Source organism: Manis javanica, chromosome 4 (genome assembly GCF_040802235.1).
Source record: "Manis javanica isolate MJ-LG chromosome 4, MJ_LKY, whole genome shotgun sequence".
NCBI classification, from domain to species: Eukaryota; Metazoa; Chordata; class Mammalia; order Pholidota; family Manidae; genus Manis; species Manis javanica.
Window position 1 is genome coordinate 147,581,649 of NC_133159.1, and position 14,378 is coordinate 147,596,026.

Consider the following 14,378-nt stretch of genomic DNA (forward strand, 5'->3'; position numbering starts at 1 on the left):
GCAACAGTGAACTTATTCTCCCCTGAATTTACAGTTAATTTCCCTTTGATCTGGAATCTCATCCCCTCACTGTGTCACCTGGCTCATGGTATCTTCTGAAAAAACGTCTCCAGCTATGTTGCTGTCCTCATTTTCTCCTCTCTGTTGGGCTGACCTTCTCTGTCTCCAATTGCACACAGTGCTTACCTGTATCATAGCACTTCACAGTATATTTTAATTGTATTCCTTGTCTATGTTCCCAACTGGAATGTGTGCTCTTGGAGGGATGGGAAGATGTGTTTTGTCCCTCACACAATGTCTAGAATATATGACGTGCTCAAACAGTGTTTGTTGGAAGAACGGGTAAATGCAAAAGAACTGTAACAGTGTATGACATTTGAAGAAGACTACTTAGTTCCTAAAACACCATGAAGTTGCTCTCAGAATGACTTTACTAAAGGCCAAACATATTGACACTGATTTCTATGTTCCAGCAACTGCTACTGACCTCCCCTATTCTGATAAATTGTATTTCCCCAGCTTATTCATTTTATAGTATCTTCTCTGGAAGACCAAAGAAATATACAAAGTGATAGCAGTAGTTTTTTAATGGAATTTAGTGGAAGGCTAGAATCTCTTTGAATACTAGTATGCTAGTTGTACTCTTCTTATTGACAATTTGACCCTATGGTAAGTATTTAAAATTGCAGGGGCTCCAAATTTGAGATGACTAGCAAGCTCCAAATTGGTACATCTATATGTGTTTCTATAGATTTTTACTTAGGTACTGGCTGCTTTATCCAAAGTATTGTACCAGGGGCTGTGGGGATTATCAAATTCACATCATCAAAAGCTTTACCCTTTAGTGGCCTGGTTTGTGCCATTTAATTCCATGGCATCAGCACCTACCTATCCCCTGGTCAATCTTTAGTCCCTATCTCTCTCTCATCAACTCCAGACAGACGTTTCTAATAGCCAGTGGGGCTTTTCCACCTGAATGTCATGTGGGTATCTAAAGTGCAGTATGTCATTTTATTTTTTCTTTTTCTTTTTTCTTTTGGTATCATTAATGTACAATTAGATGAATGACATTATGGTTACTAGACTCCCCCCATTATCAAGTCCCCCCACATACCCCATTACAGTCACTGTCCATCAGCATAATAAGATGTTGTAGAATCACTACTTGTCTTGTCTGTGTTGTACTGCCTTCCCTGTACCCCCACCACATTATGTGTGCTAATCGTAAAGCCCCTTTTCCCCCCTTATCCCTCCCTAGTATGTCATTTTCTTTCCTCCCAAACCTGTTCTTCTGTTACCTACCATGGTTAATGGATCCTTCATTCCTTAGCTGTGCAGGCTGGTGACTTCTAAGTCATTCTTCCTTTCCCTCATCATCTCCCATCAAGCAGTCATCATCTTGTTGATTCAGTCTCTCAATTCTTCCTTGAATCCACTCTGTTCCCTCATTTTCAACCACCAAGACCTTGTCACTTCTCACCTAGATTATTGAAATAACCGTCCTGTTGATTTCTTTGCCTCCAATCCCCACCCTGCCATGCTGACCCTTCAAACTGCTGCCAGAATGTCTTCCTAAAGCCCAAACCTAATACTGTCCCTCCTTTCCTTAAAGTCCTTCAGCAAATCCATTTTATTTATAAAATAAAGTCCAAAGTCCATAGCAAGATCGACAAGGCTCTGTGTGACTTACCTTTTACCCCACTTATCTTTTCAGCCTCCTCTTCTGACACTCTCCCGCATACCTTAAGATCCCCCCATACCAAACTCCTTACTCCTTCCACACATGCTGGCTCCTCCTTCAGGGATTTTCTAGATACTTGGAAATTTCAGCCTAGTAAACTCCTGTTATCTTCAAGAGCCACTCAAATCCTTCAAGAGTCACATCCTTTGGGACAGCCGCACCTTCAAGCACTGAGCACATGTGTCAATTATAGTACCTCTCATGCTGTATTATAACTATCTTTTTATGTGCCTCCTCCCTCACTGGACTGAACTCCTACAATGTAGGGGCCATATCTCACTCTGGTTGGTATCGGCCTGTGACAGAGCACTTGGAGCATATCCCCAAACTTACCAGAAATGTTCATTGAGTGACTGACCAAATAATTGAGTGAATAAATAATTGGCTGTGATAGGAGTCAGAATAACAAGAGCAGTAAGGTGGGCGCAAATAAACTGCTACTGTAAGGTGTTCGGAGGACTGAGTCACATTTATTTGAGAGACCAAAAAAAAAGGGCTGTGTAATTGATTGCAGTCTTTCAACTTAACCCCCCTATATATCTGTTTATGCCTTAATGGAAGATTCATTCAGATCCAGGCATGGCCCACTCCTCCAACTTCCACCCCAAAATGAAACTAGTTTTACCTTCTATTTCTGGTATAATAGTAAATCTTTAGTTCATTTTAGCTTTGCATATAATAATCTAGTTTCTTATAATAATTACCTATTATAAGAAAATGGAGATCGTTCTTTATTCTAAAAAGGATTTAAGTGGCAGCCTTGTCACTGATGATGTCTCCACTATAGCTTCCTGTATAGAAGTAACGCTTGTTGAATGCAGAATTAAAGGATTGCTCAGGCCCCACTGGTACTTTTGAATTGCTTGGCAAGCACTCATACCCTCTTGAGGACTAGCTGTGGTACTTAACTGAAGCACTCTCTCTCCACCCTGCATGTCTCACTTCATTTCTGACCATTTTCAACTCCTTTGGGTTATATCTTGTTTCACACAATTATTTTAAACTTAGAACACTGAAGGCTTGTGTATCTTCATGGCCCATAGCTCCTGTAGTGCTGATCTGCTCCAAGGTGGTTACTGTTCAGTCCCTAAACCACAGGCTGAACGTCCTTAAGTCTGAAAGAATAACCAACGCCGGCCAGTGTAGCTTGAGTTTAGTTAGTGACAGGTGCTCTGTGGCTGTCACCTCAGCTACCCTTTTGGTGTCCCTCTCAGCCGCATGTATCCTCCTTGCCACAGAGAGAAAGGGATCACAAAGCAGGAGGATCCAACCCAAGGGTAGTTTCCCAGGGGCCCAGTCATGCAGCAAAGTCTATTAACTTCCAGAAACTTCCTAAGGGCCTGTTGTATATAGGCGCCCTGCACAGAATATGGAACCCAAATTTCTGGAATCTCAGGCATGTGTTTGACTCACCAGGTCATAACAGGATGTCTGCGTTTTCTGAAGGCTGGACTGTTCCCTCAGAGCAGAATTATCTTTTTATTTATTGCCTTTTCCTCCATCATGGACAGTTTTTGGCTGCTGTCCCTTCTCTCTTCCTAATAGGTCCCCAAATTTCTGAGTCTTGTGGAAGGGGCCCAACTTTCCAGGGGTGGGCTCCCCTCAGTTTAAGCCCATCAGCAGATCCTCTCACACTGAGCACCATCATTACTTTTGGGATGGCCTGTGACCTAAACGGGTCTAATCAGAGTGGACGTTGGGAGTTTGCAGGGAATATTGGGACTTGGACTCTTCTCAGCTGGTGCAGTACGTGTCTTATTCCTGCTGCTGTAGTGGAAAGTTTGAAGCTGCCAGGAGAGAGGAGGGGTTGACTCATATGGTGACAGAAGAATGAATCTACCCAGGGGAAGCAGAGCCAAGAAATGGATCCCTGTTGTTTGAGTCCTGGATCAAATTGTGCCTGGATCATAAGCAGGTATGCTCTCTTCATTGCTTAAGCCTGTTGAGGTTGTTTTATGTCAGCTGGAACATTAAACTTTCTAACTGATAACCTTAGTTAGGTCATAAACTATGTGACAGCAAAAGCTGTGTCTGATGATCACTACTGTCCCCCTGGCACATAATAGACATTCAATACGTAAGTTTGGGATGGATACATTTCAGCTGGAAGGAACATCTTCTATAAACCCCCCTCTACTCATCTGCCTACTAAGGAATCTGGTGTTCTATAAGAAAGTAGTGAAGTGGATCTAGAAGCCAGGATCTACCCCAATACAAGCCTTTTTCTAACCACCAGGAAGTCTCCTAGTAAATAGGTTGGGGTCTTTGAGGAAGCCCCAAAATAGCGGCCTCCCCCTTCTCTGTGAGTTTGGAACTAAATTAGAAGATAGCAGTAAGCTAGATAATGACCAAAAATAACCTTTATTACTAATAACGTTGATATTAGAGAACGTGGCTTATATCATCAGACAAAAGAGCTTCCCAATACCCAACCTGCTGCTGTAAGGTGATCAGACAGACAGATGCCTCTCAGCCATAGGTGGCTGGGCCAGAACAGGCCCACCTGCACCGCCCTGCGCAAGCCCTGTGGACTCAGGAAGACAGGAGGAGAAGGTGGTACCAGGCAGTTCCTCCTTCCAAACTCTCCCATCAGATTAAACCACTTCCTAGGGAAGAATGGGGGTGGAGAGAAGCCTGGAGGGTTACACTGACCTGGCTCCTTTCACAGGGAAGAGCACTGCACGAGAGGGAAGTCAAAAGTCTCCCTAACATATTTCAAGTGAGATTTGGTCATATCGCTTGATTCTGCCTTGTTTTTAATGAAAATGGGTTGTTTTTCAAAGTGGTAGCATCTGTTCGCTGTCTGAAATATTCTTAATGGAATAACTCACACTGCAGTAATATCAAGGTCCCAAAGGAGTTAGAGATCTTCATTTAAAATCGTGAAAAATTCAAAGAAATGATGGTAAAAATCACACAATCTGGGGCACTAAGGGCAATAATCTTGTGCTCACTCACCACGCCCATCAGAGGCCTTTCAAGAGCACTGAAGTCTCACTTCCCACGCTGCCGATTGTCAGTGTCTTTCTCGATGATCTCAGAGCCACACGGTGCTTATTAGTCACTAGGAAAGCAAAGCCAAAGTTTAACTCCTTGGTGATGCAGGGGAAAACGCACTTCAAATTGGATTCCAGGAAATGGAGGCAAATACTAGAAAGAAAGTCTGTTGCCACATTCCCAGTTTGCCCAATGTCAAGGCTGGGGCTCGAGCACTTTTCAGTAACGAATGGTCGGTCTAGCAGTGGGACTGTCTGCACGTGCCCTTTTGGTTTTACTTACCAGGACACTTTTTCCTGCTTCAGTTATTTATTTTTTTTTAAGGTAAACATTTACCATAGAACCTTCAAGAGTCTTTCCCAAAAAGCCATTGTTTTATAAATTTGAAGTTTGATGAAAAACAAATTACCAGACCAACTGAATTAGCCAACAGTATGTTTAAAATACAACAGGACTTATTGAAAACTGTGGTATTGGCTCTTGAAAGTGACCGAGCACAGTGAGAATCAGGATGCCCTAAACCCAGCATGAATCTCCTCAGGTCTGTCTGTTAAGACAAAGCTTTGCTCTCATCCTGTGCAGCTCCCGGGTGTTTTTGCTGGAGGCCCCTTAGGTCTGCCTGGCCTGGCCTGGGACAGAACCCAAGCTTACAATGGAAACCCATGGCATAGCGGATTGAGACAATATGTCCCCATTCTTTCTTCTAAAATGCAAAGCTTTTTTCTCATTTATTACATGCCCCTAATTTTAGCATCAGAAGCTCTCCAATGCCACTTCAGCTATTGATAATTGGCAGTGAGGTTTGCAGTAACAGCTGCCCAGAATCAATTTCAAGGAACTGCACAGAAAAGAACACTGCCAAAAAAGCAGATCTGGGGATTACGCAGCTGTTTGCCTGTCCTCCAAACCTTTTCTTACTCCACACATCATCTGCTAGATGAGTCTGAAGCCTGAACCAATTGCCTAAATGCCCCTTCCTGAGTGTGTGGTAGATATTTTGAGGAATTCTCGGAATGACTGATGATTGACTGTTGAGTACCAAGAGAAAGGGAAGGGGAGACTCCAGGAGGAATTGCTGTGTGATCCATAATGAAGAGCGATTTTCCTGCTGACTCATAATGCCTTTCTAATTTCAGACCAAAGACCCCATGGAGGGATTTGGATAGGAAACTTGGCCTCAGGGAAAAACCACTGAAGTCTGTTGTTCCCCAGAAAGAAGCAATAGGGAATTGCCAGCTGTGATGGGCACGTCTCAGTCTCTGCTGGTTTATCCGTGTTCATCAGGGACCCTCTGTGAAGCTGAAATTTCCACCTTACTTTACCCCAAGCCAGTTGGAGACACAACCCAAAGCTTTGGTTAGTCTATTACAGCTTTGGCTCTGGTTCAGGATGGAGAGACCCAGTCCTTTCCCCATGACCTCTAAATGATCCTCCCCCAAACTGAAGACTGTAGGTCCTCCAATCACTTGAGAACCAGGAGGCATAAATTTTGAGAGATGCTCTGTCATCTGGGCAGCCTTGAGTGGATTTTTAGCTCCCAATCTGGTGGGATTGGGGCAAGAGACCTTCCAAGGGCGACCTTGGAGGGAGCGCTTGCTAGTGCAAGAGGGCAGGCGAGAAGGGCGGCCAGCGGGAGCCTGGAGCTGCTCAAGCTCCTGGAGCCCCCAGCCTGCTCCTGCACAGATTTATGGGCCTGCTCTTACCTCATGATTCCACATCGAGCTTTTTTAACTCAGCCTCCGCCAAGCAGCTAGCATGGGGCCTGGTGTTTATAGCAGAGACCAAGATAACAGAACCATGGAGATGCCACCCCTGCTTGTGTACCGACCTGGTGGCCAAGGCATCATCCCCTGAGCCGAGGGTGACCTTTGTTCTGTTTTCTCTGTGCAAAATGCCAGGATGCCTCTGCCTCGAGAGGCTGACTCTGTTGTCAGCTGTCGGAGAAAACAGCCAGAGTTGCTATTTACACCCTGAACTGCAAGCTGGATAAAAATAGCATTAGCAGTTTGGTCCAGCTTCAAACCCCACTGCAGAAAAGATTATTTTTGGAAGAGAAGATTTTCCTCCCCACCCACAGATTTGAAAATGATCACCTCCCTGGAGGAAAAGAGAACCAATCCCACACGAAGGTGAAACATACCCCCGTGCCCCTCCCCGCACTCAGGGAAGCACACCAAGAGCCAGGTGAGCAATGCCTTCCCCTGACACCAGGCCAGGCCGCAGCACAGACCTGCAGATGACCTAGGTCAACGGACAGTGGGGATTAATTCACTTTGCCTACAGCAAGAGGAGGCAGCTGTCGGAACCTGGATGCTGCCCCCGTCCTGTTAGGCTATTTGTTTGCCTTTCAAAAAAGGAAGAATAAAGAATTGACCAAAAAAATACATTAAGACTCAAAAACAATAGCTCAGATTATCTACTAGCTAAGGGCTTGGAGAATATTCTCCAGCCCTCTCAAAATGGGCTATAATATGGCTCAATGATGATGAACAAATCCCCATAAGCCTGGCGTGGTACCGCCTCCGTATTTGGGGTCCCCTGACAGCTGGGGGCTGAAACTCTTCCCTCATGTACTTGCTAGAGCTTAGGACCTGGTGTCTGAGGTCCCAGGATCTCTTTCAGTTTCAGGAAGTGACCCATATGACAATCAGTGGAAGGAAAATCCTTCTTTCTTTTCAGCAAAAGGGTATTTTATAGATACATGTAAGTAGGTAGATTATGACACCTGTGTAACCCTATGGAGACGTGCACATGGGATAGTTGCTAGGATATATGAAAAACTGTGGAGAAAAATATCAGTTCAACAGAGTCATTAAATTCTTCTATCGTTTGAAAGTGCCCAGGCCACCCAGAACTGAGCCCAATAGGTGCTTAATAAATATTTTTAGGAAGGAAGGAAGGAAGGGGGAAAAAAACCTGTATCCTATCTTCATCCGAACATCTGTCTTCAGAGATCCAGGAAGCAAAATGAGTCTTCCACTTGGAGGAGACATACCTCAGCATGCCTAACTACCTGAAAGAGAGGTGACAGGATGGCAGCATACCACTCCAGCATCTCCGCACCTCCCAGTGGACCACACACTGACCTTCCTCACCCCGACCTCAGTGTGGGTACTGGAGCCACAATGGAGAGAGGCACCACTGGTCTCCACAGGGGAAACTGAGAAGATGGGGATGAGGCCCAGGCACAGAGGCAGCTCACTATGGCCCAGCTGTTCCTCCGGCCTCAGACAGACCAGGGTTTTAGTCCTGGCTTTGTCCCCTGCTAGCTGTGTGACCTAGTCACTTTACCTTTCGAATCTCACGTTTTCTCCCGGAGAAGACAGGCAATGAAACCCACCTGTGGGGATTGTTGAGGACTAGATGCAGCAGCAAATGTAGAACATGTGCTCAGTGCCTGGTGTGCAGGGAGACTAGGAACCCAGCTTCCAGGGGCAGTTCTATTTTTCCTATGGCATAACATTGGCCAGATTTGGGAATCTATCCTATTTCTCACTGCCAGATGATGGTGAATCTACCAAATGGATGGAGACTTAACTCCCTAGAAATGCAATGTGTTTATAGAAATTACTAAAAACTCTCTCCCACATATCAGGCCCTTGTGCACTATGCCCTGCGTTTGCTGTGGACCTTCGCCTCTCTGTTTCCACCTTTCTGTAACACCCACGTCCCCAAGTCTTATCAAGGAGCCAGAAATAGAATCTCCCTACTGTGACATCTCTGCCAAGGGGAGCTCTGGCCAGCTAAGGGCTGGCTCAGCACTGGCTTCTTAGTTCAGGGAGGCCACAGAAATGTAGACCCAGTGCTCCTTTCCAAGTCCTGTTAACTGATGACATTGTGAAGGGGGGAGTCGCTGCTCTGCTGGGTCATAGCTACTTGAGCTATTTGTACTTAGGGCTCTGAGTCTCCCGAGGACCTGGGAAAGAGAGTTGTGTATTCCTTTGACTGGGACTGCTTCAGGTTTCTATTTCCAAAGTTGGGAAATCCAGATAGTGCTGACTCCAGCCCAGGAATGAAATGAGCTCGGGTCTCTCTCGCTGACCTCTTGCCGAGGATCGCAAGCCAAGGCGGCCAGGCTCTCCCCTCCAGCCTAAGTCAGCTTCCTCCTGAGTCAGCTTTCTTCACCTCCCTATTAATAGCCACTGCTTTGGCTGGCTCCACTCACAGTGTGATTACAGTTTAATAAAACATCTCAAATAAGGAAGCAGCAAGCTTCCTGGAGCTGGGTTGATGAAGGCCGGTGAAGCTCATGCTCCATCCCAGCAGGCAGAGTCTCAGGCTCGTTTTCTACAGAAGGAACAGCTGGGGAGAGGTTGGGGTGACTAAGACAAGTTACTGCTCTGGGGTTTCTGTCTTACTGACTGCCCTTGGTTTAGGGCGGGAGACAAACAATGCAGGCTAACTTTCATTTTATTGGAGCTTTTATTTCCAGTATTCCTGGACAGGGCTGGAAAAGTGTGGCTCTTATCCAGTAAGAGTTGTCAGCTACCCTGGATGGAAGTTCTGGTCCAAGCTGGGATTAGTATCTACTGAAATCACCTTTTCTCCAATGCTGCAGTAACAAGGTGGCCCATTTAGACAGGCTTGGACTGTCCCAATGGGACAGAGAAGATTGAATCCCAGCCAAAAAAATCTTTTCACACTGCCCTCCTTCCCCTCCTGTCTCTCCCCAGAAAAGCAGACACACCAAACAATCTTAAGAGTTAGATTCATACTGTTAAGCAATACAGTCGAGTCACCCTGTAATTTGTTCCAGCATTCTTGTTCTCCGTGGACCCTGGATAGGAAGAACACACAAGGTTAGGAGCCAGACACCTTGGGCTCAAATTCTGACTCAGTCTCTTAGCTGAGAGGGCTCAGTAAATTTATTCTACTTTTCCAAATCTCCATCTTCTCATGTATATAAAAGGAATAATCATCTCTCCTGAAATGTTTTAATGCAAATGAAGGGAGACAACTTTGGAAAATATGCCTAGTACAGTGCCCAGAAATTGGGAGGTGATTAATTGTCATCATTTTCTTTCTAGAAAAATAAAAGGGAGGAAATGTGAGAGCAAACCAAGGCCACCTGACGCCCTCATGTTGGTGGGAAAAAATGACCACATCTCTCTGTGTGCAGACCCAGGACATAAACATCTCTGATATGAAGGCTCATGGGAACAGCGATAACTTTGTTTTCCTTCTCAGATTCATACCATTTAGAAATCCCAAGCAGAAGCCCCGTCTGGACTGTGGTGTGTCTTGCTAAGGCCTTAGTGAGGAGTCTCCTGGCTCCATTTATTTTCCCTAAAGACATTTGTTATAGGCCTCACAGTTCATAAACAAAAGATGGCATCAAGAATAATGGGTAGGCAACGGGTAGGAAGGGCATCCATCTGTTCCACTACTGTGTCCTTATCTACATTTCAAAGTCCCCTTAAAAGAACCAGGTCAACCAGTCCTCAAGAACCATCAGCAAGGCCAAAGGAGGACCGAAATACCATGCATGCCCTGTTTTTCAATCTGTTAAGAAATAATCTGCCCACCCCACCCCCAACACTTGCTTATAAGATGGCAAACAATTGTCTCTAACCCAGTACCAGCTGGTTTCCCTTAGCCTCTACTTCAAGCCTGGTAACTGGCGGACTATCTACAGCTTGCTTCCTTCTATCTTGCCAGCCACCAGCGTATAGCTGATGGGAGCCAGCTGGAGTTTCCTGGCAGCACAAAGTGGGGCAAGCCCCAGGATGACCGCCCCACCGTGTTCTGTCCCCAGCCAGGTGCTGACTGGGGCCTGGTGTCGGGGAAGAGAGAGTTGGGGATAAGTCTAGGTTCATTTTCATAAAAACAGCCCTGAATTCCCTTCACCTCACTGGGTAAAGGAACAGGACTTCCCCTGACACCTCTTGGGGAGTGGTCATTATTTCCCCTTTGAACCTATCCTTGTCATTGACTCCAATCTGATTTTATCTTAATGCAAATGTTGAGGAGGATGAGCACACTCTAATTTATTTACATGCCACAAAGACCACCCAATAATCAGCCACCTGGACACCACGCACTCTTTCAGTCACTCGACGAATGGCTGTGTCATCCGCCTCGCACCAGCACTGTTCTAGGTTCTGAATACACATCTGGTAGTAAAACAAAGATGGTCTCTGCCCTAGGGGGAAGTCAGATAATGAATATGAAAATTAATAAATATGTAATTACACATTGAGCAATGTTACTGAGAAAAGTACTCAGCTACAGTAACAGAGAATAATGATGGTGGGGATGGTCAGTTGAGAGATCGGAGAAGGCTTCTCTGAGGAGGTGACCCTTAAGGATTTGGTGAGATTTCAGCGGCAGTTACCCATGAAAGTCACCCCTCCTGCTCAGCTAAGTTCTCTTCTCAATGAAAGATTCTCAGTAGAATGATAGGGCACCTCAGCCAGGGATACCGTGAAGAACGTTCTGGGAGAAGGGCCAGGGCTACAAAACCCTTCTTCCAAGTCCCCTGTTGTGGACGCATTTACTGCTCTTCCCTTTCTCTCCACGCCCAGCCCCACACCCATCTGTCCTCTGTCCAGGCCCTTTCTGGTCCCTTGTTTCCCTACATGCTCTTCCTCGTTGGTGCTCCCCAGCAGTTCCCTTCACTGTGAGGATATCGCTGCCCCTGGCACAGTCCAGAGAAACCCTTCATGTCTTTGCAAATATTTTTCTCCAAAGCCCCTACAGTCCTGCCCTTGAATCTCCAGAAGCCATGAAGCTCTGATCTGCTGTACACAAAACTCACCATCCCTGCTGCCCAGCAGGCTAATTACAGAATCTTCTATCGCTTTATCTCAGGATTGTTTCCCTAAATTAGCATTAGCTAAGTCAATAGCAACACTACCCCCTGCTTTAAGGGGTTGACCTCTAGATTGTTGTTGAACCAGCGCAGACAGATTGGGTTTGAATCCCAGCTCCCAGCTTTACCAGCTTTGTGACCTTGAGCAAGTCAGAAGGCTTCTCTGGGCCCCAGGTTCCTTATAGGCAAGATGAGAAGGATAATACCTACTCTGCAGAGCTGGTGGAAAAATTAGCTAAGAGACATCCAAGATGGAGGGAATGTAGTAGGTGTACTACAAATGGGAATTATTCTTATTTGTCAGCTACAAAATAGCCTGAATAAAATTTTGGTGGTGCCTCCTTTAAAAAAACGATGGATTGCTCTGTTAAGAATGACGGCCATGTCTCAATTTCACCAACCATTTGGCTGCAGTAGCTCTTTACTCTGTGTATTGCTAAGAGCCAGGTGAAAGGAGGACACCTCAGGACATGGTAAAGGGCACGGATCCCAGAATCTCAGATTGGAAGGAATCCTGAGAAAATTCTAGTCCAACTTTTTGCTATCCGGCAGGACTGAATTTAAAACTCAGACAGATGGGACTCTTTTCCAATACACAGTTGAGCAGCTGGCACCACATTGCCCCAGCAGTACGGCTTCTGTGATCACACACACACTTTATCAGAATTCCTTCACTCAGTCACTCAGTCATTACTTCAATAAAGATTTATGGAGCGTTTACCGTGTGCTGAGTGACATTCAAGGCACACGGGAAATGGAAGCCAAAAAGCAAAGCCCTGCCCCTCATATGTAGAGATTAAAAAAGAAAGAAAGGAAGGGAAGGAGGGAGGGAGGGAGGGAAGGAGGAAGAAGAGAAAAAAGTAATATGAAGAAAATAAAACAAGGTAACAGGATAGAAGGATGGGGGACAGGGATAATGAGGTAGAGCAGCCAGAGAAGGCCTCCCTCGGATGACACCTGAGCAGAGAGCTGATGGGTGGGAAGAAGCCAGACATGGGAGGGTGAGGGCAAGAGCCTCCCGAGCAGCTGAGACCCCAATACAAAGTCCCTGAGCAGAAACAAGCTTGGTACATTCAAGACACAGAAAGGATTTCCTTGTCCTTGTGTGTCATGTAGTTGCCGGTGCCAGAATATGCAGTGCCTTGAAGGTTGTATGTCATTCTGATTGTTGCATTTTAAGCAGGGGGATCAGCAAGGTCTGATAAGATCCCTGCTGCTCTTCTTGGAAATGTGCATGTAAAGGGCAGGAGTGAAAGTAAGGGAGCCGGTTAGGGAGGTTGTTGCAGGAGTCCAGGCAAGGTAGATGGTGGCTTGAACCAGGTTGTAGCCTTGGAGATGGTGAAAACTGGCCAGATTTGAAATTTTGTATTCAGATTTGTATTTTGGGGATAGAGCTAGCAAATGTTGTCTATGGTAGATATAGGGGAAGGGTGATAGAGGAATCAAAACTGAGTCCTATGCTTTTGAACCTAATAAACTGGGAAGATAGTAGTGCTGTTTAATAGACACAGAAAGAATTTCCTTGTACTTGTGTGTCGTGAAGTTGCAGGTGCCACTGTTTTGGAGAAATTACTCATTCCACATCTTTCTTCTCTAGACTGTAAATTTCATGAGGGCAGGCCTCTAACTCTCTTGTTCACTGCTGTATGCTCAGTGTCTGGCAATGCCGGGCTTGCAGAAGCATAAAAGCAGCTACTAATAATTTAATGCTTAGGATATGCACGATTAGTACATGCTGTGCTCCATACTTCTGAAATGCTAACACATCCTCTTACTTTAATCTCTCTGCCCCCTTCTAGCTTCTCTACCTTTCTCTACTCCTTCCTTCTGTAACTGACCGAGTTGGAATTTGATGTCCATCTGATCATGTCATGTGTCTGCTCAAAGTTCTCTTACTTTTTGCTGCTCATGTGTTAAAACCCAAATTCCTGACAAGGCCCTTCAAGACCCGGCCCCACCCACCCAGTGTAGTCTTATCTTCCTCTTCTTTTTATTTATTTTTTATTTTTAACTTTCTTCACAAGGTGAAATTTAAAAAAATTTATTTTTAATTGAAGTATAGTTGACATACAACATTGTATTAGTTTCAGGTATACAAAGTAGAGATTCAAGATTTATGTACATTACAAAATGATTACCACCATTAGTATAGTTATCATCTGTCACCATACAAAGTTGTTATATTATTCACTATATTCCCTGTGTTGTACTTTACAGCCCTATGACTTACTTATTTCATAACTGGAAGTTTGTATTTCTTAATCCCCTTCACCTGTTTCACCCATCTCTCTGCCTACCTCCCCTCTGGCTACCAATAATTTGTTCTCTGTATTGGTTTCTGTTTCCTTTTGCTTATTCATTTGTCTTGTGTTTTAGATATAAGTGAAATCATATGGTATTTTGTCTTTGTCTGACTTTCTTCATTTAGTATAATACCCTCTAGGGCCATCCATGTTGTTACAAATGATAAAATTTTGTTCCTTTTTATAGCTGAGTAATATTCCATTGTGTATGTATACCACTTCTTTTTTCTTTAATTAAGGTATTAGTGATATACACTCTTATGAAGGTTTCACATGAAAAAACAATGTGGTTACTACATTTACCCATATTATCAAGTCCCCACCCATACCCCAATGCACTCACTGTCCATCAGTGTAGTAAGATGCCACAGATACACTATTTGCCTTCTCTGTGCTACACTGTTCTCCCTGTGATCCCCCACACCATGTGTACTAAACATAATACCCCTCAATCCCCTTCTCTCACCCTCCCCACCCACCCTCCCACACCCTTCTCCTTTGGTAACCACTAGTTCATTCTTGGAGT

The 14,378-nt window shown here is 44.9% G+C and overlaps 1 protein-coding gene and 1 long non-coding RNA gene across 3 annotated transcripts in view; one reads left to right on the top strand and one right to left on the bottom strand.

Moving 5' to 3' along the window:
• The window catches only part of LOC108398501 (uncharacterized), a 112,291-nt gene extending 108,598 nt beyond the window's left edge, over positions 1-3,693 (top strand). The window contains exon 4 of the long non-coding RNA XR_005057470.2: positions 3,515-3,693. This is a non-coding gene — a long non-coding RNA (uncharacterized lncRNA). The remainder of the gene's footprint in view (positions 1-3,514) is intronic.
• YPEL2 (yippee like 2) overlaps positions 1-14,378 on the bottom strand; it is a 111,050-nt gene that overhangs the window by 30,690 nt on the left and 65,982 nt on the right. The window contains exons 7-10 of one of the 2 annotated variants that reach the window (XR_012130648.1): positions 9,454-10,880; positions 7,655-7,751; positions 4,700-4,805; positions 1,303-1,480 (exon numbers count right to left, since the gene is read on the bottom strand). The gene's annotated coding sequence lies outside the window, so the exon portion shown is untranslated. Of the gene's footprint in view, positions 1-1,302; positions 1,481-4,699; positions 4,806-7,654; positions 10,881-14,378 lie in introns of both variants that reach the window. The other variant, XR_012130647.1, reaches the window with a different exon arrangement.